The sequence below is a fragment of the Rutidosis leptorrhynchoides genome, chromosome 11 (assembly GCF_046630445.1).
Source record: "Rutidosis leptorrhynchoides isolate AG116_Rl617_1_P2 chromosome 11, CSIRO_AGI_Rlap_v1, whole genome shotgun sequence".
In the NCBI taxonomy this organism is placed as follows: Eukaryota; Viridiplantae; Streptophyta; class Magnoliopsida; order Asterales; family Asteraceae; genus Rutidosis; species Rutidosis leptorrhynchoides.
Window position 1 is genome coordinate 327,871,291 of NC_092343.1, and position 25,229 is coordinate 327,896,519.

Here is a 25,229-nt window from a genome sequence, read left to right on the forward strand (position 1 = left end):
ATGATATAGACGACTCTCTTAAGCCAACTACACTCTCCAAAATATTTAACTAATACAACTCTCAAACAAGGGTAAGAAAGAAAGAAATAATCAAATACTTAAAGTGTATTGATTGGTGCAATTTGGAATGAAGACTTAGCCCCTCTTATATAACCAAGTCACTCACCCCTCACATCTTCCTCCCACCTATGTGGGATACACATATCTTCTACTAGCCAAAATAAACCAACAAATCTCCACCTTTTGGATAGAAGAAGATAACCATGCTTCCCATATTGCAAGGATAACCGACGTAGATGCTTCCTTGACGACAACTTCAAGATCCTCATCTTCATGCCGCGGACATTATCTCTAAGCCAAGAAATAAAATTTGCATCTTCATCGAATATTGTCAAGACCCGACAATCATTGTCATAACAGACAATCATAACTCTTAACAGAATTATCATACTCCACCATAAAGAGTATAGCACTTAGAATATCGCATTCCAAGCATTTCACCTCGGCACATGTTGTTGAACAACCAGCTGAAACTTTATGGTGCAACTTCCCTGTTTGGCTTTCCCGAAAGTCCCATCATTTACAACATCAGTTTCCACCACACAACCTGCATCAACGCCAAACCAATGCCCATGTGTAATTGTGGAACCGCTAACGAACATCCCTTTCCACGGTGGCGCGGACACACCATGAGGATGACGTGACTTCAGAGGAATTCGTCACTCTCCGTAACAACGGAGACAATGTTAGCGTCTTTGGAGCCATTTACCGGATTAGCTCCATCTGGACAATTAACCCTTACATGCCCAGTCTTCCCGCACTTCCAGCATGTCAGATTCTTTCTAGAGTTTCTCTTCTGCCTATCCGAACACAACAGTACCGTAGCTTCTGATGACGAGACCCCGTTACCTTCCAATCTTTTCTCCTCGGATAGGAGCTTGCTAGTAACATCTTCAAACTTCAACGTTTCTTTCCCGTACATTAGAATAGGTTTCATGTGCTCACAGGACGATGATAAAGATAATATCAACCTCAAAGCTTTATCTTCATCATCCGTTTTAACTCCAATAGCCTCCAGTTCCGAAACAATACCGTTAAGAATACTTAGATGATCTGAAATCTTTGAACCCCCATCCATACACAGAGTATGAAATTGTTCTTTAAGACACAACCGATTTGAGATGCCCTTGCCCTGGTACAACTGCTCTAGTTTAACCCAAAGCTCCTTTGCCGTTGATAACCCGTGCACATTTGCAAGCACGTTCTTTGCAAGACACAAACGAATCGCACTTGCTGCCCTCAAATCCATATCATCCCATTCTTTTTCATCGAACTTACTGCTAGAATCACTGCCAGGAACAAGGGTGGGTTTACCCTTCAAAGCCTTGTGTAAACCGGACTGAATCAACACATCCTTGACTTGAACCTGCCATAAGCCAAAATTGATCATCCCATCAAATTTCTCTACATCAAACCTCATTGGACTGAACTTCGACATCGTATCCGTATCCTATAGACAACAACTTTCTCTGATTTTGCTCACGTTTCGAATAGCCAAAAGATGTAGCAGGTAGCCAGGACCCTTTAAATCGGAAATCCACAACTAGGCCACTAACAAATCCAACTATTACTACGAATCAGAAAAAATATTGTCTAACCAGATACCCTATACGATCAATAGAACTCGTTTCTGATGTGGACGATCCACTCACGTGGCAACCACAGAGCATACTCCGACTCCTATAACCGAGACCCCCGTCAAACCTGACGCTCTGATACCAGTTGTTGGGAAATTACGGTCTTCCTAATTCCCACCACCCAGCCCAACAATAATAGTAAAGAAATAAGAACAATACACAACACAAGATTTAACGTGGAAACTCCAAAACAGGAGAAAAACCACCGGCCCCCAAAGAGAGAAATACACTATATCACAAATTGTTACAATGATATAGACGACTCTCTTAAGCCAACTACACTCTCCAAAATATTTAACTAATACAACTCTCAAACAAGGGTAAGAAAGAAAGAAAATAATCAAATACTTAAAGTGTATTGATTGGTGCAATTTGGAATGAAGACTTAGCCCCTCTTATATAACCAAGTCACTTACCCCTCACATCTTCCTCCCACCTATGTGGGATACACATATCTTCTACTAGCCAAAATAAACCAACAATCTGTATAAAACGAACCGCACGATAAATTATTGAACTACAATGAAGTATATGACTCACGTAATTAAAAATTGATTACAAACAAATACGAAGGTGTTTGACATATATTGTTACATCATTTCGACTTACTGTAAAAGGTTTTATATATAAGACTTAATTACACGTTTGGTCACTGTGGTTTGTCAAATATTGCAATTTTAGTCACTATAGTTTTTTTTTTGCAAGTTTAGTCACTGTGGTTTCAAAAAATTACAATTTTAATCACTGAGTCTCACAGACGTGTATTTGCTCCGTTAAAACATATCATGTGCTGATCACGTGAGGGGTATTTTCGTCTATTTGCACTATATTTCCTGCCTTATAAATTGTTTATATCCCCTTTTCTTCTACGTTTCTTTTCCCCTTTCCCATTTAAAACCCTAATTTTCCAGCTGTTCTTCAATTCACCTGAAATTAAATTGCAATTAAATCAAGCTCACCTGCAATAAAAGTGAAAGACAACTTAATCATTCAATTGAATCTAATAAAGTATGGACACAATGAAATTGATATACATATCGATACACAGATCGATCGTATCTTCTATAAAACTGCCAACAATTGTCGCCACCTGCAAAAACCGCCGCCACCTGCAATAAACCGCTGGTCATCATCATCGTCGTAGAAAGCAACACCGCCGCAGCAGCAACACCATCATCTTCATTTTTCATTTTGTTTCAGATCTGGAACTCGACAAACGTTTACCACGGTTGTTCGTTATAAGGAACTGTGCATTAGAACTTAAATGTCAAAAAGATGGAATCCAACAATACGAACGTAGCGATGTGTTTAATATAATTAATTTTATGTGGGTTTTTAATTTATGTTTAATTTAATTTAGATTTACTTTTGCATTTAGATTTAGATTTACTTTGTTTTTGATTTTGATTTAGAGGAATTTAATTTGATTTGGGTTTCTTTTAGATCAAAGTGAAGATGAAGATGAAGTTAGTGAAGATGAAGATGAAGTTTGAAATGGTTTGATTTAAGTTTTTGTTAAATCAAAGCAGGTGTTAATCAAAGAGGTGTTTGTATTAGGTGTTTGATTTGAATCGAAGCAGGGTTTTTGGTTTCATTTATGTGATATAAAGCTGAAGTTACAAAGGAATTGACGATATTACCCCTCATGTGATCAGCACATGATATGTTTTAACGGAGCAAATACACGTCTGTGAGACTCAGTGATTAAAATTGTAATTTTTTGAAACCACAGTGACTAAACTTGCAAAAAAAAAAACTATAGTGACTAAAGTTGCAATATTTGACAAACCACAGTGACCAAACGTGTAATTAAGTCTATATATAATCCCGTGAAGTTGCGGGTTATAAACTAGTTCACTTCATAAATAGATAAGCATAATTTGTTTAAGTATTTGTATACTCTTACTTTATTTAAATTAGATGAAAATCTGGGTAAAAAGTTGGGAGAAAAACTAAAAAGTAGATAGAAAAAATGTATGTGACAATCATATGTATTCTTTTTTTTTTTTTTTTTTTTTTTTTAAGGACGGGGGAGTATCACATTAGGGATGTGGGTGTATTTAATGTTTTGAATTGATTCGCTATTAGTTATCTAACAATATATATATATATATATATATATATATATATATATATATATATATATATATATATATATATATATATATATATATACGCACCGTCAACGATGAGATAGTGTTAATTCCCGAAAAGGCAAGTTGTACGCTTTGAAGGCGATATAAAGAGAATCAATTAATTAATATTCCAGATTAAATTTCCTTTTTAATCACGAGAGTAGATCACGGTCTTCAAGTATATATATTCTCTGTGGTCATATGCCAACTCAGATATTGAGTTCCCAGAAATAATAATATAATAATTATATTGAAATAATAATAGAAATAATTTAAAAATTAAACAATTAAAATTAATATTAATATTAATTATTAATTATAAGTATAATACAATATAATAAAAAAACTAAATAATTGATATTAATAATTTTTTGTAGCGAAAACAACAAAAACATTTATAACAAACCTAATTTATTAATGATGAAGAAAGGAAACAGAAAACACAACAAAAGAAACTCAACCATGTCTCTAAATAAACTCAACCCATACACAAAATAAAAATGCCTAAACCACCATAAAACCATGACAAATAAACTAATAATAATTCCTAAAAGAGTTGATCATAAAAGGTGGTATTCCTTTTTCAAAAGTAACTCAGTTCCTATCCGGTCATTTAATTTGATTTAGGTAGCACTTTCACCATTACTCTCGATCTCAAGAATTGAAAGGTAATTCATTTTCTTAACTGATTTATAACGAATAATAAAATATTTATGTTTATGTTCTTCATAATGTTTTGGTATTTTCATTTCCAATCTTAAATTTTAAATGTAGTAAATATGGTCATTGTATGTTGTAATACATGAGATATAATGAAAACTTGCTCAATTCGAACTGCAGTCTAGGTTGGAACCAACATTTAAACATTAAATCGATGGAACCTTGGCTACCAGAATTAGTAAGTATATATATAATTTATAGTTCTTTATATATATAGAATTAATTAAATTCTATCTAAACTATGGATATGTATATTTTGTTATACGTCTTTAATTGTTTGTTGGATCTATTTTTAAGGAAATGTATGATCAAGGGCTTGTGAATCAATATCCTCAACTAATGGAGGAGGAGGACTTGAGTGTTTATTCATTTTTATCTGATAACTACACCAAATTATCTTTTCTTATCGATCAATCTTATCAAACTCGTGAGCATGAAGAAAAACCACATGGAACAAAGCAGCCGTTTCATTACAAAGAGGCCAACCTATTAACAACAACAACCTAATTACTACACAAGATAGTGTAAAACGAAAACTGGTTCCTGATACTGCTCCAAACACTTTCACTATATCATTTGTTGATATAAAGCCTAAAGATGAGATCCTTTCTTTTAGTGATTCATACGGTCGGAATAACGATGACGCTGAAGTAGAAAATGTTTCAACCATGATTAAAAATCCTATTCAAGTTGAAGATCATGTGTTGGCCGAGAGGAAGCGAAGAGAAAAGTTAGCCCAGCGGTTTGTTTCTTTGTCATCCCTTCTTCCTCATCTTAAAAAGGTACTCCACTAATTATAGTTTTTAACTAGTTTTATGAGCTCGTGCGTTGCACGATAGTTGTATAAATTAGCATTCGATAATATTATGAGGTCGTCCGTTGTAACTATTTTAACTTCAAATGACAAATAATCGACAAAACACCAAATATGACCCCGTAAAAAGTTGTTTTAAAACCGATCGTTAATAATAATATTTGATATTAGATAATTAATAATTAATCAATAGATATTTTTTGTTGATTAACGATCTAATTAGTTGAATGCAAATTAATTGTATATATTGTATTTATTATTTACTAATAACAGAGATCTCCTTGTCTACGCTTGTCAATGTACGTCGAGTATTGACATGTTCAAAATTTGTAAGCAAACTCCATATAATAACAATAAATTATATTTTTCTAAAGAGTTGATATTTTATTTAAAATTTGATTATGATTGTTAAAAATAAATTTAATTATAACATGTTCATCAAAACACTACAAATATATGTATCAAATCTATTTAGATAGAAAAGTGCGAATTCGTTCTTGAGATTTTTATACGTATACAACATCTCTAAGATGCTTCCTGATGAAAGTATGAAGCTTGCGATGGACGCGTGCATTTGAATACCTATATATATTGCTATATTAATACGTAGTATATTGATGATATCAAACACTATAATTATTTGATTTTTAGATGATAGATATGTATGAATACAATTTAAAATCTAAATATAATTTAATTAAAAATTTATTATTTAAGAAGTTATTTTAGGGAGTTATTATCATTTAATCTAGATTTAAGGAGTTATTTTAGGAAGTTATAATTATTTAATCTAGTTTAATTAAAAAAATTGACACGTGTGTAAATTTAATTCAGTTTAATTGAAAATTTGACACGTGTGCAAATTTAATTCAGATTAATTGGGGAATTGACACGTAGAATAATCGGCACGCGCTTTATAATAATGATAGATGTATAGATTATTTCTATCTTAATTAACGCATAACTAGAAATTTGTTAACTAATTAGAAAAATTAATACATTTTTAAACTGTTTTTTATGTTGGGACATGACTTGTACATCTTAACCGATTTTACTTCAACAATCATCACCTTAATCGGTTAATCCTGCCACCTGCTGCATGTTGCATGCTACATGCTATTATAAGTTTGCAATCAAGCTTTTTCTTTCTTCCTCCTATGTCCTGTTTACTAGCCCTCTGCTCCGGCTCTGATACCATGTGTATTATCGTTTCAGTTCCACTAACATATATAATATATAAGCTCATGAGTTCAACATTTCTTTAAAACCAATTGGTGATAGAGGGAGGTCATCCTAAACTTATATGTATACATTTGGTTCATTCTTTTTCCTATGTGAGACATGACTTGCACACCTTAACTTATTATACTCCAACATCTTAAACTAAGATATATATATATATATATATATATATATATATATATATATATATATATATATATATATATATATATATATATATATATATATATATATATATATATATATATATATATATATATATATATATATATATATATATATATATATATATATATATATATATATATATAGGGATAAACACTACTTTGAAAATAAGGAGATAAGTGATTTTGTTTTTTTATATCTTTAGTTCTACACCTCCAATTTAACAAATAAATATTTCTGGGAATATTATTCATTCAAGAAAGAAATTTTTTTTATTTTATTTTGAAAGTAGCTTATCATACATCTGATGTATGTTAACCTGTTTTGTGATTTTTTATTTATTTATTAAATTTATCCCAATTTAGAGTTTAGAGTTTAGGGCTTAGGGTTTAGTTCCTAAAACCAAACCTCTAAACCCTAAACTCTAAACTGTTGGTATTAAAAACTCATTCTAAACCTTAAATCTAACCATAAACCCTAATTTCTAAACCCTAATTACTAAACCATAAGGGAGAGATCAAGGGATAAGTACTAATTTGAAATAAGGGAATAAGTGATTTTGTATTTTTATATTTTTAGTTCCATAGCTCCAATTTAAAATATAAAAATTTCTGGAAATATTATTCATTATGTAGATTCAGAATTTTTTTTTTTTTTTTAATTTTGACAGCAGCTTAACATACATCAGATGCATGTTAACCTGTTTTGAAGTTTTTTTTTTTAATTTAGCCCGATTTATAGTTTAGAGTTTACTCCGTAAACCCAAAACCCTAAGCCCATAACCCCTAAACCTTAAACTCTAAACCGTTTGTATTAAAAACTCATTCTAAACCCTAAATCTAAACCATAAACCCTAATTTTTATACCCTAATTAGTAAACCCTAAACACTATTTTTCATTAATCAAAAGTCATTTTTTTCTGAATTTACACAATGAAAATTGATACCAGCAATTTTTTTCTAAATCAGAGTTGTAGAACTAAAGATATAAAAATCACAAAATCACTTATCCTCTATAAACAACAATTGCCACACACACACACACACACACACACACACACACACACACACACACACATATATATATATATATATATATATATATATATATATATATATATATATATATATATATATATATATATAATTGACACGGTAAGTAACTACAAATACGCAGAAGTTTGCGGAAAGATCGAAAACAGAGAATATTGAATACTATTAGAAATTCAGAAGAATTGCTCGTGTAATGTGTATCTTTGGCAAAGTGTGAATATGATATACTCCCTTCGTCATAAATCTACTGTCCCCAGACAAAGAATATACAGTTTAAGATAAAATACCTGACACATGTACTTTTTTATTAATTTTCTCGTCTTACCCTTTAATTTTTACCTATCATTTTGTCTTACACATATAAAGTAGAGGCACAAAAGAACTTTATCACATTATTTTTTCCATTTATAGAAGTGAATAATTAATTTAAGACATTCGATAAAGGATAATGTACAAAACGGAGGGAGTAATATAAACAAATATATGGAATAAGAAATACGAAGTAATTTGCTTTACAATGTGAATAGGTGGGGGATCTAAAATTCCTTAAACAAATAGAATTACTATCGCCTAAAATCATATACTCCTTAGATATACTAATATTGTTATTAGTTATTTAATTATTAATTCTTATCATTATTATTATTTATTTAAATTAATAATTAATATCTATGATATTATAAAATTATATTAATGGTACGAATCAACGAACATTTTTTTTAGCAATAAATATGGAAGTGATTTATATTTACAATTAAAATACTTAAAATATTTATAAACACGGAAATATAATTATTATAATATTAGTTATACATCACCACTTTCTCGAATACCATTATTTTGCTGAAATGACTAACAACGTTTCTAAAATTAAACACATGTGTTACACTCTTATTCAAAAATAATGATATATAATAACTCTAAAATAATATAACTTATACTTTACTAATTTTACGTACCATGATAAATTTTTATTATACTCTAAATATTACGTAGTATATAAATTATATATTAAAAATATATTAATGGTGAGAAAAAAAAAATTGTAGACATTATGTTACTAACACCACCCAAAACCAATTTTCAAATTTGTCAACAACACGGGTTCTTGAACTCAAAAGAACTTTTAAATTTCGTCAACACCACGACTCTTAAACTCAAAAGAAATTTTTAAAATTTGTCAACACCACATGCTCTTAAACTCAAAAGAATTTTTAAAATTTGTTAACACCACGGGCTCTTAAATAATTCTTATACTTTTTCTATCTTTTTAGGTACGTTATTTACATACCAATATGAACTGCAGCTTACATTTTTTGCACGGTTTTTTACGCACCCGTGCAACAACACGGGCTCAAAAACATAGTATATATATATATATATATATATATATATATATATATATATATATATATATATATATATATATATATATATAGCCAAAAGTTCAAACGAGAACCAACAAAAGGGCGAGAACTGCGAGAACCAATAAATTACAAGGATTTTTCAAATTTGAGTAGGTTGAATCACATATAAATGTTTATAGAGAGTAAGGTTGAACAAAAAATAGTTTGAAAACCCTATAATTTTGACTATATAATCAAATATATAATTTCTCGCTCACGTGTGCAGGTGTGTTTGCGTAACATGCGAACATTTCATATAATTCACAATTGAACATGTAATTTGTGGTTGTGAACAATTTTTTGCCAATGATATGAACATTAGATAACACTTATATACAATTTGTTGAATACAAATGCATATAAACCATGTAATTAAAGAGTTCTCGCAGTACTCACTCTTATGTTAAGTTATACGGTATTTATCATCTTGTAATCATTTTTGTGATATATATATATAGATGGATAAGGCAACTGTATTAGAAGATGCTGCTAATTATATTCAACAACTTCAAAAACGAGTGAAGGAACTCGAGAGAGAATCAGATTTGGTTACATCTGCAAAGAGATCAATGCTAAGTTGTAGTGATAATGATATTGGTTTATTTTCTAATGAAACCAACTTTGAAGAGAGTAACATTCCTTGTGAACCAGACATCAAAGTGAAAACGTTAGGATGCAATCTGTTAATCGAAATCTACAGCCGAATAAACTGTATTTCATTAGTCAAAGTGCTAAGTAAGATGCAAAAGCTTGGTCTATCTGTAGTCAGTTGCAATTCCATGCCATTTGCTGATACCACTCTCCTAATCACGGTTGTTGTTAAGGTACAATTTTAACATATCTAACCACAGAAGTCTTGGTTTGAATGGTATGAGATGAAGTTCAACTTGAGGTACTGACAACCCAAGTTCGATTCTCATTCCAAGCAGGAGTTTCCAATCCTTAATGGTACTGTCAATATTAATTAGATTTGGAAAGGTCTCGGAGGATTTACCCAACCTTCGATGGTACTGTCAACATCGTCGCGAATTAAGGTTCCTCCTAACGTGTGTGTGGATGGCATATGATTGCAAAGGTGGTTAAGCTCCCTGTGGGTGATGCCGATATCGTCGTTCGAAAATAAAAACTTAACATATCTATATTTATCTATCTATATTCTTATTAATACAATTATTATGTACTACCTTTCTAATTAATGGGTTTTATGCTGATTCACATTAAATAAAATACATACATGATGAACTTAACGAACAAATATCCTATCCTAGTGTGTTTGGTCCTGAAAGAATAATTCAGCTTCAAAGCTCTCATTAGTGGTGTATCTGCAGGGTGCCCAGAGAGGAAATAGTCATCCCAGTGGCAACTCTGGTTGGAGATCACGAGACACCACTAGTTCGAAATTTTTTAGCAGAAAATACGTTTTAAATTGTATAGAACACCGTTAAATTTAACTGCATGACCCCATATATTTTTTAAATTTATAATTTTTCTTTAAAATTGTATAAAACATCACTAAATTTTATTACTCGAATCCCATATATTTTTTGAATTTGTAGTTTTTTTAAAGGTAAACTACCACTAAAATAACATTAAAATATAATTAGTGGCGAAATTTTTTTTGATACCCCATTAAGTTATAATCCTAGAATCACCACTAATCACGGGATAACCCCTTTAGGCTGCGTAAATCAGAGTAAAAATAATCCCTTCCTCGGGTAGCTTAGCTTGACCCGCTAAATTACACATTTCTGATTTGTTTTTCTTGATTTCTGCAGAAGAGTGATGGCTTCATCATGTCAGAGACGGATCTTGTGAAGAACCTGCAACAAAACTTCTAACAGGTGCCAATATATCTATGCATCCATTTTGGTTTTTTTTCCCCTAGCTTGAAGTTCGAGGTGCATGATCACTAGCCTATAAATTCTTGTTAATGCAACAATTTATGAATTTGTACCGGCTTCAACCTATTAAGAAAGGAAAAAACTTGAGACAATTTCACTAGATTCAGTTGTTTCAACAATTACGGAAAGGCATTCATTTTTTTAAACGACAGAAAGACATTAATTAGCTGTTCGAAAGAACTAATCATTTATTTATATCGATTCAGTGGGAATCATATCCATTATGTATTTTTATTATATTTTTTGGTTGTCATCTGTGTAAGTAGATATGTTAATTTAATCCCCTTTTTATTTTAATGTCGATTCAGTGGGAATCATATCTTTTTCCGCGGGTGACCATGCATTAATTCTTTTTATTTTTATTTTTTTTAAAAAGTGGTTATTTTTAACCTCTTTAAAAAACTTTTTTAATTAGAAGAATAATTATAATTTATAATCATAATCAAACTGTCATTTCAAATGCCGGTTTGGTTTGCCAGTTACTACACCAAACCGGACTTTGTAATGCTGGTTTGTACCTACGAGGATAACTTTAGCACTTTCCAAATGTTATTAGACAAACTGGCATTTGAAATGTTGGTTTTCAGTCAAAGCTAACTCCCAATCGTCCCCTTAAATAGCATTATCCACATGTAATTGATCACTGCTTTTAACGCGACGCAATGACATGAATATGCCACAATTTTGCCACCATCATGCCCACCATTCATTTTTAGGGCGTGATCGAGGTCAGGGGACAATCGAAGATCAACCTTGTCAAAACAATTTCAACCGTTAAGAGGGAAGCACTTTTTTGGGGGAAGTAATTTTTTTTCGTTTTTTCGAATTTTTTTTTCAGACATTAAGATCAAATGAAAATATAAACATTTAAAAAAGTCATTTTGTGATGAATGTTATTATTTTTGTGGTAAAACGCTCGAAAAAAAAAATGAAAACATTCAATGCATTGAATGTTTTGATTCTGAGTTTTTTTTAAGGGGTTAGAAATTAAGGTTTAGAAATTAGAGTTCAGAAATTAGGGGGTTAAAAATTAGGGTTTAGCTATTAGGGTTTAGAAATTAGGGTTTTGGGTTTATAAATTAGGGTTTTGGGTTTAGATTGAATATTTTTACATGAACGGTTTAGTGTTTAGTGTTTAGGGTTTAGGGTTTTGGGTTAAGGGTTTACGGAGTAAACCCGAAAACCCTAAACCCTAAACTCTAAATCGGGCTAAATTCGAAACAAAAACACTTCACACAAGATGAAAACAAAACGATGCAAATAAACTCAGCAGCAAAACATTCAATGCATTGAATGTTTTTATTTTATCCTTCGAGCGTTTTCCCGCCAAAATAATGACATTCATCACAAAGTGTCTTTTTTAAATGTTCATATTTTCGTCTAATCTATAATGTTCGTGAACAAAGTTTTTTCAAAAAACGAAAAAATAAAAAAATTTGCTTCCCCCTTCACCCCAAAAAAGTGCTATATATATATATATATATACATATATATATATATATATATATATATATATATATATATGGAAGCACAGGGCCTGGCAGCCCGCTGTCCAATTTTTCCAAATTTCGTAAAAAGATCTCCCACTTCCCGACACATTTAGACGAAACGCTTTTCACAAAACATTAGTATACGTAAAACTAACACATTCCAATAATAAAAGGAGTTTTACGATGTCGGGCCCACATATGCCCAAATTACGAGTTTCGTAGAAAATACAAGTTTCAACTGAATTAGTTTAAATTCCAAACGACACTAGAGCATGATGTTTGGGGGTTAAACTACCCAACATTCGGTCAAACTTCAAAAAGCCATACGCCCAAAAGCTTCTCCTATCATAACAAAGCGGGATCGCTAATCCAAACGAACGCCCTTACCCTTGTCCACGCCGGAGCCTATAAAAAGGTAAACAACGAGAGGGTAAGCAAAACGCTTAGTGAATGCAATAATTATACACATACATATATAATATACCTACTTGCAAACACTTACACACATACCGCATACATGCTAGCAACACAATTTAGCTTATCATCTCAAACATGAAGCTATTAACCTCCAATACCACAAGCTAGCATAACAATAGCATATATATATATATATATATATATATATATATATATATATATATATATATATATATATATATATATATATATATATATATATATATATATATATATATATATATATATATATATATATATATATATATATAAAACTCGAACATTATAATATGCTTACGCTACAACACAATAACCATGGTTAACCAATCGTACAAGGAATGGTACTCGAATTTCCTATCGGTATTCATAACAACCGTTAGTGCACTTAACACGTCGTACACTAACCCCACGGGTGGCATCTTAACACATCGATACTTCACCCCGGATGGCGTCTTAATACGTCGACACTTCATACGTTACTTTCTTAGAGTGGCATCTTAACACGTCGATACTTCATTCCGAGTGGTGCCTTAACACGTCGGCACTTCACTCTTCATCTTACTTGAGGTGGCATCTTAACACGTCGATACTTCATCCCGAGTGGTGTCTTAACACGTCGACACTTTACTCTTTACATTGCTTGGAGTGGTGTCTTAACACATCGACACTTCACTCATTTCATTACTTGGAGTGGTGTCTTAGCACATCTGAAATGTCCCGTTCTTATTGATTAAAAATGTTCCATATTAATTGATTTCGTTGCGAGGTTTTGACCTCTATATGAGACGTTTTTCAAAGACTGCATTCATTTTTAAACAAACCATAACCTTTATTTCATCAATAAAGGTTTAAAAAGCTTTACGTAGATTATCAAATAATGATAATCTAATATATCCTGTTTACACACGACCATTACATAATGGTTTACAATACAAATATGTTACAACAAAATAAGTTTCTTGAATGCAGTTTTTACACAATATCATACAAGCATGGACTCCAAATCTTGTCCTTATTTAAGTATGCGACAGCGGAAGCTCTTAATAATCACCTGAGAATAAACATGCTTAAAACGTCAACAAAAATGTTGGTGAGTTATAGGTTTAACCTATATATATCAAATCGTAACAATAGACCACAAGATTTCATATTTCAATACACATCCCATACATAGAGATAAAAATCATTCATATGGTGAACACCTGGTAACCGACAATAACAAGATGCATATATAAGAATATCCCCATCATTCCGGGACACCCTTCGGATATGATATAAATTTCGAAGTACTAAAGCATCCGGTACTTTGGATGGGGTTTGTTAGGCCCAATAGATCTATCTTTAGGATTCGCGTCAATTAGGGTGTCTGTTCCCTAATTCTTAGATTACCAGACTTAATAAAAAGGGGCATATTCGATTTCGATAATTCAACCATAGAATGTAGTTTCACGTACTTGTGTCTATTTTGTAAATCATTTATAAACCTGCATGTATTCTCATCCCAAAAATATTAGATTTTAAAAGTGGGACTATAACTCACTTTCACAGATTTTTACTTCGTCGGGAAGTAAGACTTGGCCACTGGTTGATTCACGAACCTATAACAATATATACATGTATATCAAAGTATGTTCAAAATATATTTACAACACTTTTAATATATTTTGATGTTTTAAGTTTATTAAGTCAGCTGTCCTCGTTAGTAACCTACAACTAGTTGTCCACAGTTAGATGTACAGAAATAAATCGATAAATATTATCTTGAATCAATCCACGACCCAGTGTATACGTATCTCAGTATTGATCACAACTCAAACTATATATATTTTGGAATCAACCTCAACCCTGTATAGCTAACTCCAACATTCACATATAGAGTGTCTATGGTTGTTCCGAAATATATATAGATGTGTCGACATGATAGGTCGAAACATTGTATACGTGTCTATGGTATCTCAAGATTACATAATATACAATACAAGTTGATTAAGTTATGGTTGGAATAGATTTGTTACCAATTTTCACGTAGCTAAAATGAGAAAAATTATCCAATCTTGTTTTACCCATAACTTCTTCATTTTAAATCCGTTTTGAGTGAATCAAATTGCTATGGTTTCATATTGAACTCTATTTTATGAATCTAAACAGAAAAAGTATAGGTTTATAGTCGGAAAAATAAGTTACAAGTCATTTTTGTAAAGGTAGTCATTTCAGTCGAAAGAACGACGTCTAGATGACCATTTTAGAAAACATACTTCCACTTTGAGTTTAACCATAATTTTTGGATATAGTTTCATGTTCATAATAAAAATCATTTTATCAGAATAACAACTTTTAAATCAAAGTTTATCATAGTTTTTAATTAACTAACCCAAAACAGCCCGCGGTGTTACTACGACGGCGTAAATCCGGTTTTACGGTGTTTTTCGTGTTTCCAGGTTTTAAATCATTAAGTTAGCATATCATATAGATATAGAACATGTGTTTAGTTGATTTTAAAAGTCAAGTTAGAAGGATTAACTTTTGTTTGCGAACAAGTTTAGAATTAACTAAACTATGTTCTAGTGATTACAAGTTTAAACCTTCGAATAAGATAGCTTTATATGTATGAATCGAATGATGTTATGAACATCATTACTACCTTAAGTTCCTTGGATGAACCTACTGGAAAAGAGAAAAATGGATCTAGCTTCAATGGATCCTTGGATGGCTCGAAGTTCTTGAAGCAGAATCATGACACGAAAACAAGTTCAAGTAAGATCATCACTTGAAATAAGATTGTTATAGTTATAGAAATTGAACCAAAGTTTGAATATGATTATTACCTTGTATTAGAATGATAACCTACTGTAAGAAACAAAGATTTCTTGAGGTTGGATGATCACCTTACAAGATTGGAAGTGAGCTAGCAAACTTGAAAGTATTCTTGATTTTATGAAACTAGAACTTTTGGAATTTATGAAGAACACTTAGAACTTGAAGATAGAACTTGAGAGAGATCAATTAGATGAAGAAAATTGAAGAATGAAAGTGTTTGTAGGTGTTTTTGGTCGTTGGTGTATGGATTAGATATAAAGGATATGTAATTTTGTTTTCATGTAAATAAGTCATGAATGATTACTCATATTTTTGTAATTTTATGAGATATTTCATGCTAGTTGCCAAATGATGGTTCCCACATGTGTTAGGTGACTCACATGGGCTGCTAAGAGCTGATCATTGGAGTGTATATACCAATAGTACATACATCTAAAAGCTGTGTATTGTACGAGTACGAATACGGGTGCATACGAGTAGAATTGTTGATGAAACTGAACGAGGATCTAATTGTAAGCATTTTTGTTAAGTAGAAGTATTTTGATAAGTGTCTTGAAGTCTTTCAAAAGTGTATAAATACATATTAAAACACTACATGTATATACATTTTAACTGAGTCGTTAAGTCATCGTTAGTCGTTACATGTAAGTGTTGTTTTGAAACCTTTAGGTTAACGATCTTGTTAAATGTTGTTAACCCAATGTTTATAATATCAAAAGAGATTTTAAATTATTATATTATCATGATATTATGATGTACGAATATCTCTTAATATGATATATATACATTAAATGTCGTTACAACGATAAACGTTACATATATGTCTCGTTTCAAAATCATTAAGTTAGTAGTCTTGTTTTTACATATGTAGTTCATTGTTAATATAATTAATGATATGTTTACTTATCATAATATCATTTTAACTATATATATAACCATATATATGTCATCATATAGTTTTTTTTTACAAGTTTTAACGTTCGTGAATCACCGGTCAACTTGGGTGGTCAATTGTCTATATGAAACCTATTTTAATTAATCAAGTCTTAACAAGTTTGATTGCTTAACATGTTGGAAACATTTAATCATGTAAACATCAATCTCAATTAATATATATAAACATGGAAAAGTTCGGGTCACTACAGTACCTACCCGTTAAATAAATTTCGTCCCGAAATTTTAAGCTGTTGAAGGTGTTGACGAATCTTCTGGAAATAGATGCGGGTATTTCTTCTTCATCTGATCTTCACTCTCCCAGGTGAACTCGGGTCCTCTACGAGCATTCCATCGAACCTTAACAATTGGTATCTTGTTTTGCTTAAGTCTTTTAACCTCACGATCCATTATTTCGACGGGTTCTTCGATGAATTGGAGTTTTTCGTTGATTTGGATTTCATCTAACGGAATAGTGAGATCTTCTTTAGCAAAACATTTCTTCAAATTCGAGACGTGGAAAGTGTTATGTACAGCCGCGAGTTGTTGAGGTAACTCAAGTCGGTATGCTACTGGTCCGACACGATCAATAATCTTGAATGGTCCAATATACCTTGGATTTAATTTCCCTCGTTTACCAAATCGAACAACGCCTTTCCAAGGTGAAACTTTAAGCATGACCATCTCTCCAATTTCAAATTCTATATCTTTTCTTTTAATGTCAGCGTAGCTCTTTTGTCGACTTTGGGCGGTTTTCAACCGTTGTTGAATTTGGATGATCTTCTCGGTAGTTTCTTGTATAATCTCCGGACCCGTAATCTGTCTATCCCCCACCTCACTCCAACAAATCGGAGACCTGCACTTTCTACCATAAAGTGCTTCAAACGGCGCCATCTCAATGCTTGAATGGTAGCTGTTGTTGTAGGAAAATTCTGCTAACGGTAGATGTCGATCCCAACTGTTTCCGAAATCAATAACACATGCTCGTAGCATGTCTTCAAGCGTTTGTATCGTCCTTTCGCTCTGCCCATCAGTTTGTGGATGATAGGCAGTACTCATGTCTAGACGAGTTCCTAATGCTTGCTGTAATGTCTGCCAGAATCTTGAAATAAATCTGCCATCCCTATCAGAGATAATAGAGATTGGTATTCCATGTCTGGAGACGACTTCCTTCAAATACAGTCGTGCTAACTTCTCCATCTTGTCATCTTCTCTTATTGGTAGGAAGTGTGCTGATTTGGTGAGACGATCAACTATTACCCAAATAGTATCAAAACCACTTGCAGTCCTTGGCAATTTAGTGATGAAATCCATGGTAATGTTTTCCCATTTCCATTCCGGGATTTCGGGTTGTTGAAGTAGACCTGATGGTTTCTGATGCTCAGCTTTGACCTTAGAACACGTCAAACATTCTCCTACGTATTTAGCAACATCAGCTTTCATACCCGGCCACCAAAAATGTTTCTTGAGATCCTTGTACATCTTCCCCGTTCCAGGATGTATTGAGTATCTGGTTTTATGAGCTTCTCTAAGTACCATTTCTCTCATATCTCTAAATTTTGGTACCCAAATCCTTTCAGCCCTATACCGGGTTCCGTCTTCCCGAATATTAAGATGCTTCTCCGATCCTTTGGGTATTTCATTATTTAAATTTCCCTCTTTTAAAACTCCTTGTTGCGCCTCCTTTATTTGAGTAGTAATGTTATTATGAATCATTATATTCATAGATTTTACTCGAATGGGTTCTCTATCCTTCCTGCTCAAGGCATCGGCTACCACATTTGCCTTCCCCGGGTGGTAACGAATCTTAAAATCGTAATCATTCAATAATTCAATCCACCTACGCTGCCTCATATTCAGTTGTTTCTGATTAAATATGTGTTGAAGACTTTTGTGGTCGGTATATATAATACTTTTGACCCCATATAAGTAGTGCCTCCAAGTCTTTAATGCAAAAACAACCGCGCCTAATTCCAAATCATGCGTCGTATAATTTTGTTCGTGAATCTTCAATTGTCTAGACGCATAAGCAATCACCTTCGTTCGTTGCATTAATACACAACCGAGACCTTGCTTTGATGCGTCACAATAAATCACAAAATCATCATTCCCTTCAGGCAATGACAATATAGGTGCCGTAGTTAGCTTTTTCTTCAATAACTGAAACGCTTTCTCTTGTTCATCATTCCATTCAAATTTCTTCCCTTTATGCGTTAATGCAGTCAAGGGTTTTGCTATTCTGGAAAAGTCTTGGATGAACCTTCTGTAGTAACCAGCTAGTCCTAAAAACTGGCGTATGTGTTTCGGAGTTTTCGGGGTTTCCCACTTTTCAACAGTTTCTATCTTTGCCGGATCCACCTTAATACCTTCTTTGTTCACTATGTGACCGAGGAATTGAACTTCTTCCAACCAAAATGCACACTTTGAAAACTTAGCGTACAATTCTTCCTTCCTCAATACTTCTAACACCTTTCTCAAATGTTCACCGTGTTCTTGGTCATTCTTTGAGTAAATAAGTATGTCATCAATGAAAACAATGACAAACTTGTCAAGGTATGGTCCACACACTCGGTTCATAAGGTCCATGAACACAGCTGGTGCATTAGTTAAACCAAACGGCATGACCATAAACTCGTAATGACCGTAACGTGTTCTGAAAGCAGTCTTTGGAATATCATCTTCTTTCACCCGCATTTGATGATACCCGGAACGTAAGTCAATCTTTGAATAAACAGACGAGCCTTGTAGTTGATCAAATAAGTCGTCGATTCTCGGTAGTGGGTAGCGGTTCTTGATGGTAAGTTTGTTCAACTCTCGGTAGTCGATACACAACCTGAATGTACCATCTTTCTTCTTGACAAACAAAACAGGAGCTCCCCACGGTGATGTGCTTGGTCGAATGAAACCACGCTCTAAAAGTTCTTGTAATTGGCTTTGCAGTTCTTTCATCTCGCTGGGTGCGAGTCTGTAAGGAGCACGAGCTATTGGTGCAGCTCCTGGTACAAGATCTATTTGAAATTCAACGGATCGATGTGGGGGTAATCCCGGTAATTCTTTCGGAAATACATCGGGAAATTCTTTTGCAATGGGAACATCATTGATGCTCTTTTCTTCAGTTTGTACTTTCTCGACGTGTGCTAGAACAGCATAGCAACCTTTTCTTATTAGTTTTTGTGCCTTCAAATTACTAATAAGATGTAGCTTCGTGTTGCCCTTTTCTCCGTACACCATTAAGGGTTTTCCTTTTTCTCGTATAATGCGAATTGCATTTTTGTAACAAACGATCTCCGCTTTCACTTCTTTCAACCAGTCCATACCGATTATCACATCAAAACTCCCTAACTCTACTGGTATCAAATCAATCTTAAATGTTTCGCTAACCAGTTTAATTTCTCGATTCCGACATATATTATCTGCTGAAATTAATTTACCATTTGCTAATTCGAGTAAAAATTTACTATCCAAAGGCGTCAATGGACAACTTAATTTAGCACAAAAATCTCTACTCATATAGCTTCTATCCGCACCCGAATCAAATAAAACGTAAGCAGATTTATTGTCAATAAGAAACGTACCCGTAACAAGCTCCGGGTCTTCCTGTGCCTCTACCGCATTAATATTGAAAACTCTTCCACGGCCTTGTCCATTCGTGTTCTCCTGGTTCGGGCAATTTCTAATAATGTGGCCTGGTTTTCCACATTTATAACAAACTACATTGGCATAACTTGCTCCGACACTACTTGCTCCGCCATTACTCGTTCCGACACCATTTGTTCCTTTCGTTCTATTAACCCCTGGTCCGTAGACCTCACACTTCGCCGCGCTATGACCATTTCTTTTACACTTGTTGCAAAATTTGGTGCAGAACCCCGAGTGATTCTTTTCACACCTTTGGCATAGTTGCTTCTGATTGTTGTTGTTGTTGCGGTTATTATTGTTGTTGGGATGATTGTTGTAGTTGCTGTTGTTGTTGTTGTTGTTGTTGTTGTTGTTGGGCCGTTTGTTGTAGTTGCGATTGATGTTGCGATTGTTGGGATAATTGTTGCGATTATTGTTGTAATTGCTGTTGTTGTTGTATTGGTGATTCTTATCACCGTTTTCCTCCCACTTTCTTTTGACTTGCTTCACATTGGCCTCTTCAGCAGTCTGTTCTTTAATTCTTTCTTCAATCTGGTTCACTAGTTTGTGAGCCATTCTACATGCCTGTTGTATGGAGGCGGGCTCGTGTGAACTTATATCTTCTTGGATTCTTTCCGGTAATCCTTTCACAAACGCGTCGATCTTCTCTTCCTCATCTTCGAATGCTCCCGGACACAATAGGCACAATTCTGTGAATCGTCTTTCGTACGTGGTAATATCAAATCCTTGGGTTCGTAACCCTCTAAGTTCTGTCTTGAGCTTATTGACCTCGGTTCTGGGACGGTACTTCTCGTTCATCAAGTGCTTGAATGCTGACCACGGTAGTGCGTACGCATCATCTTGTCCCACTTGCTCTAGATAGGTATTCCACCATGTTAACGCAGAACCTGTGAAGGTATGCGTAGCGTACTTCACTTTGTCCTCTTCAGTACACTTACTTATGGCAAACACCGATTCAACCTTCTCGGTCCACCGTTTCAATCCGATCGGTCCTTCGGTTCCATCAAATTCCAAAGGTTTGCAGGCAGTGAATTCTTTGTAGGTGCATCCTACACGATTTCCTGTACTGCTAGATCCAAGGTTATTGTTGGTATGTAGCGCAGCCTGTACTGCGGCTATGTTTGAAGCTAGAAAAGTACGGAATTCCTCTTCATTCATATTCACGGTGTGTCGAGTAGTCGGTGCCATTTCCTTCAAAATAGTTAAATGGAACAAGTTAATCATACAGAATATTAAGAGTAGTTAATAGTATTTCGTAGCATAATATGAACTCATTTATAAAAGCTTTTTCTTCATATTAGCGTTTTATAAGTTTAAATTCGGGTAGTACCTACCCGTTAAGTTCATACTTAGTAGCTAATATACAATTCAACTACTACAATTCTATATGAAAAACTGATTGTAATAATATTTCGCGTTCAAACTTTTGTACAATATTTTACAAACTTACAATACCGCTTATTTTACATAAAGCATGAAATATAGCACACAATAACTTTGATACAAGATAGTTGTGAAGACAATTCTAGCTAGTACACAAGTCGTTCAGCAAAGGCAATAAATACACGTAATTCATACGTCCAGAAACAAGTCATGCATTCTGGTTTTACTAGGACTACTTCCCATCCTTGGTCTTGTGCAACATAACCGTTATGGCCGTTGATAAGACAGCGTGTTGTAACGTCATCAAAGGGACGAGGGTTACGTAATGTCCAACAGTCCCGTAATAATCTAAAAACCTCATTTCTTACCCCAATTACCGACTCCGTCACTTGTGGAAACGTTTTGTTTAATAGTTGTAGCCCGATGTTCTTGTTCTCACTTTGGTGAGAAGCGAACATTACTAATCCGTAAGCATAACATGCTTCTTTATGTTGCATGTTAGCTGCTTTTTCTAAATCAGGAAGTCCAATATTCGGATATATTGAGTCAAAATAATTTCTTAACCCGTTGCGTAAAATAGCATTTGGGTTCCCCGCAATATATGCGTCAAAGTAAACACATCGTAACTTATGGGTTTCCCAATGTGATATCCCCCATCTTTCAAACGAAAGTCTCTTATAAACCAAGACATTCTTGGAACGTTCTTCGAATGTCTTACAAACTGATCTCGCCTTAAATAGTTGTGCCGAAGAATTCTGGCCGACTCTAGACAAGATTTCATCAATCATGTCTCCGGGTAGGTCTCTTAAAATATTGGGTTGTCTATCCATTTTGTGTTTTTAAACTGTAAAATAGACAAGAGTTAGATTCATAAAAAAAAATACTTATTAATACAAGCAATTTTTACATATATCATAAAGCATAAGAACACTATATTCCATATATTACACCACACGAATACAACTATCTTATTCCGACTCGCTCGTTTCTTCTTCTTCGGTTTTGGTTCGTTTTGCCAAGTTTCTAGGGATATATGATGTTCCCATAATACGAGCCGTCGTTGTCCACATTGGTTTAGAAAAACCTGGTGGTTTAGAGGTTCCCGGGTCATTGTTACAACTTAAGGACTTCGGGGGTTGACGATACATATAAAGTTCATCGGGGTTGGAATTAGATTTCTCTATTTTTATGCCCTTTCCCTTATTATTTTCTTTTGCCTTTTTAAATTCAGTTGGGGTAATTTCTATAACATCATCGGAATTCTCGTCGAAATCCGATTCATCGGAGAATTGGTAATCCTCCCAATATTTTGCTTCCTTGGCGGAAACACCATTGACCATAATTAACTTTGGTCGGTTGGTTGAGGATTTTCTTTTACTTAACCGTTTTATTATTTCCCCCACCGGTTCTATTTCTTCATCCGGTTCCGATTCTTCTTCCGGTTCCGATTCTTCTTCCGGTTCCTCTTCGGGAACTTGTGAATCAGTCCACAAATCATTCCAATTTACATTTGACTCTTCATTATTATTAGGTGAGTCAATGGGACTTGTTCTAGAGGTAGACATCTATCACATAATATCAAACACGTTAAGAGATTAATATATCACATAATATTCATATGTTAAAAATATATAGTTTCCAACAAAAATGTTAAGCAATCATTTTTAAAGAAAACACGGTCGAAGTCCAGACTCACTAATGCATCCTAACAAACTCGATAAGACACACTAATGCAAATTTTCTGGTTCTCTAAGACCAACGCTCTGATACCAACTGAAATGTCCCGTTCTTATTGATTAAAAACGTTCCATATTAATTGATTTCGTTGCGAGGTTTTGACCTCTATATGAGACGTTTTTCAAAGACTGCATTCATTTTTAAACAAACCATAACCTTTATTTCATCAATAAAGGTTTAAAAAGCTTTACGTAGATTATCAAATAATGATAATCTAATATATCCTGTTTACACACGACCATTACATAATGGTTTACAATACAAATATGTTACAACAAAATAAGTTTCTTGAATGCAGTTTTTACACAATATCATACAAGCATGGACTCCAAATCTTGTCCTTATTTAAGTATGCGACAGCGGAAGCTCTTAATAATCACCTGAGAATAAACATGCTTAAAACGTCAACAAAAATGTTGGTGAGTTATAGGTTTAACCTATATATATCAAATCGTAACAATAGACCACAAGATTTCATATTTCAATACACATCCCATACATAGAGATAAAAATCATTCATATGGTGAACACCTGGTAACCGACAATAACAAGATGCATATATAAGAATATCCCCATCATTCCGGGACACCCTTCGGATATGATATAAATTTCGAAGTACTAAAGCATCCGGTACTTTGGATGGGGTTTGTTAGGCCCAATAGATCTATCTTTAGGATTCGCGTCAATTAGGGTGTCTGTTCCCTAATTCTTAGATTACCAGACTTAATAAAAAGGGGCATATTCGATTTCGATAATTCAACCATAGAATGTAGTTTCACGTACTTGTGTCTATTTTGTAAATCATTTATAAACCTGCATGTATTCTCATCCCAAAAATATTAGATTTTAAAAGTGGGACTATAACTCACTTTCACAGATTTTTACTTCGTCGGGAAGTAAGACTTGGCCACTGGTTGATTCACGAACCTATAACAATATATACATGTATATCAAAGTATGTTCAAAATATATTTACAACACTTTTAATATATTTTGATGTTTTAAGTTTATTAAGTCAGCTGTCCTCGTTAGTAACCTACAACTAGTTGTCCACAGTTAGATGTACAGAAATAAATCGATAAATATTATCTTGAATCAATCCACGACCCAGTGTATACGTATCTCAGTATTGATCACAACTCAAACTATATATATTTTGGAATCAACCTCAACCCTGTATAGCTAACTCCAACATTCACATATAGAGTGTCTATGGTTGTTCCGAAATATATATAGATGTGTCGACATGATAGGTCGAAACATTGTATACGTGTCTATGGTATCTCAAGATTACATAATATACAATACAAGTTGATTAAGTTATGGTTGGAATAGATTTGTTACCAATTTTCACGTAGCTAAAATGAGAAAAATTATCCAATCTTGTTTTACCCATAACTTCTTCATTTTAAATCCGTTTTGAGTGAATCAAATTGCTATGGTTTCATATTGAACTCTATTTTATGAATCTAAACAGAAAAAGTATAGGTTTATAGTCGGAAAAATAAGTTACAAGTCGTTTTTGTAAAGGTAGTCATTTCAGTCGAAAGAACGACGTCTAGATGACCATTTTAGAAAACATACTTCCACTTTGAGTTTAACCATAATTTTTGGATATAGTTTCATGTTCATAATAAAAATC

At 33.3% G+C, this 25,229-nt stretch overlaps 1 pseudogene; it reads left to right on the plus strand.

Moving 5' to 3' along the window:
* Positions 1-4,706: 4,706 nt before the first annotated feature.
* On the plus strand, positions 4,707-11,069 carry LOC139875731 (transcription factor NAI1-like; annotated as a pseudogene).
* The last annotated feature ends 14,160 nt before the right edge of the window (positions 11,070-25,229 follow it).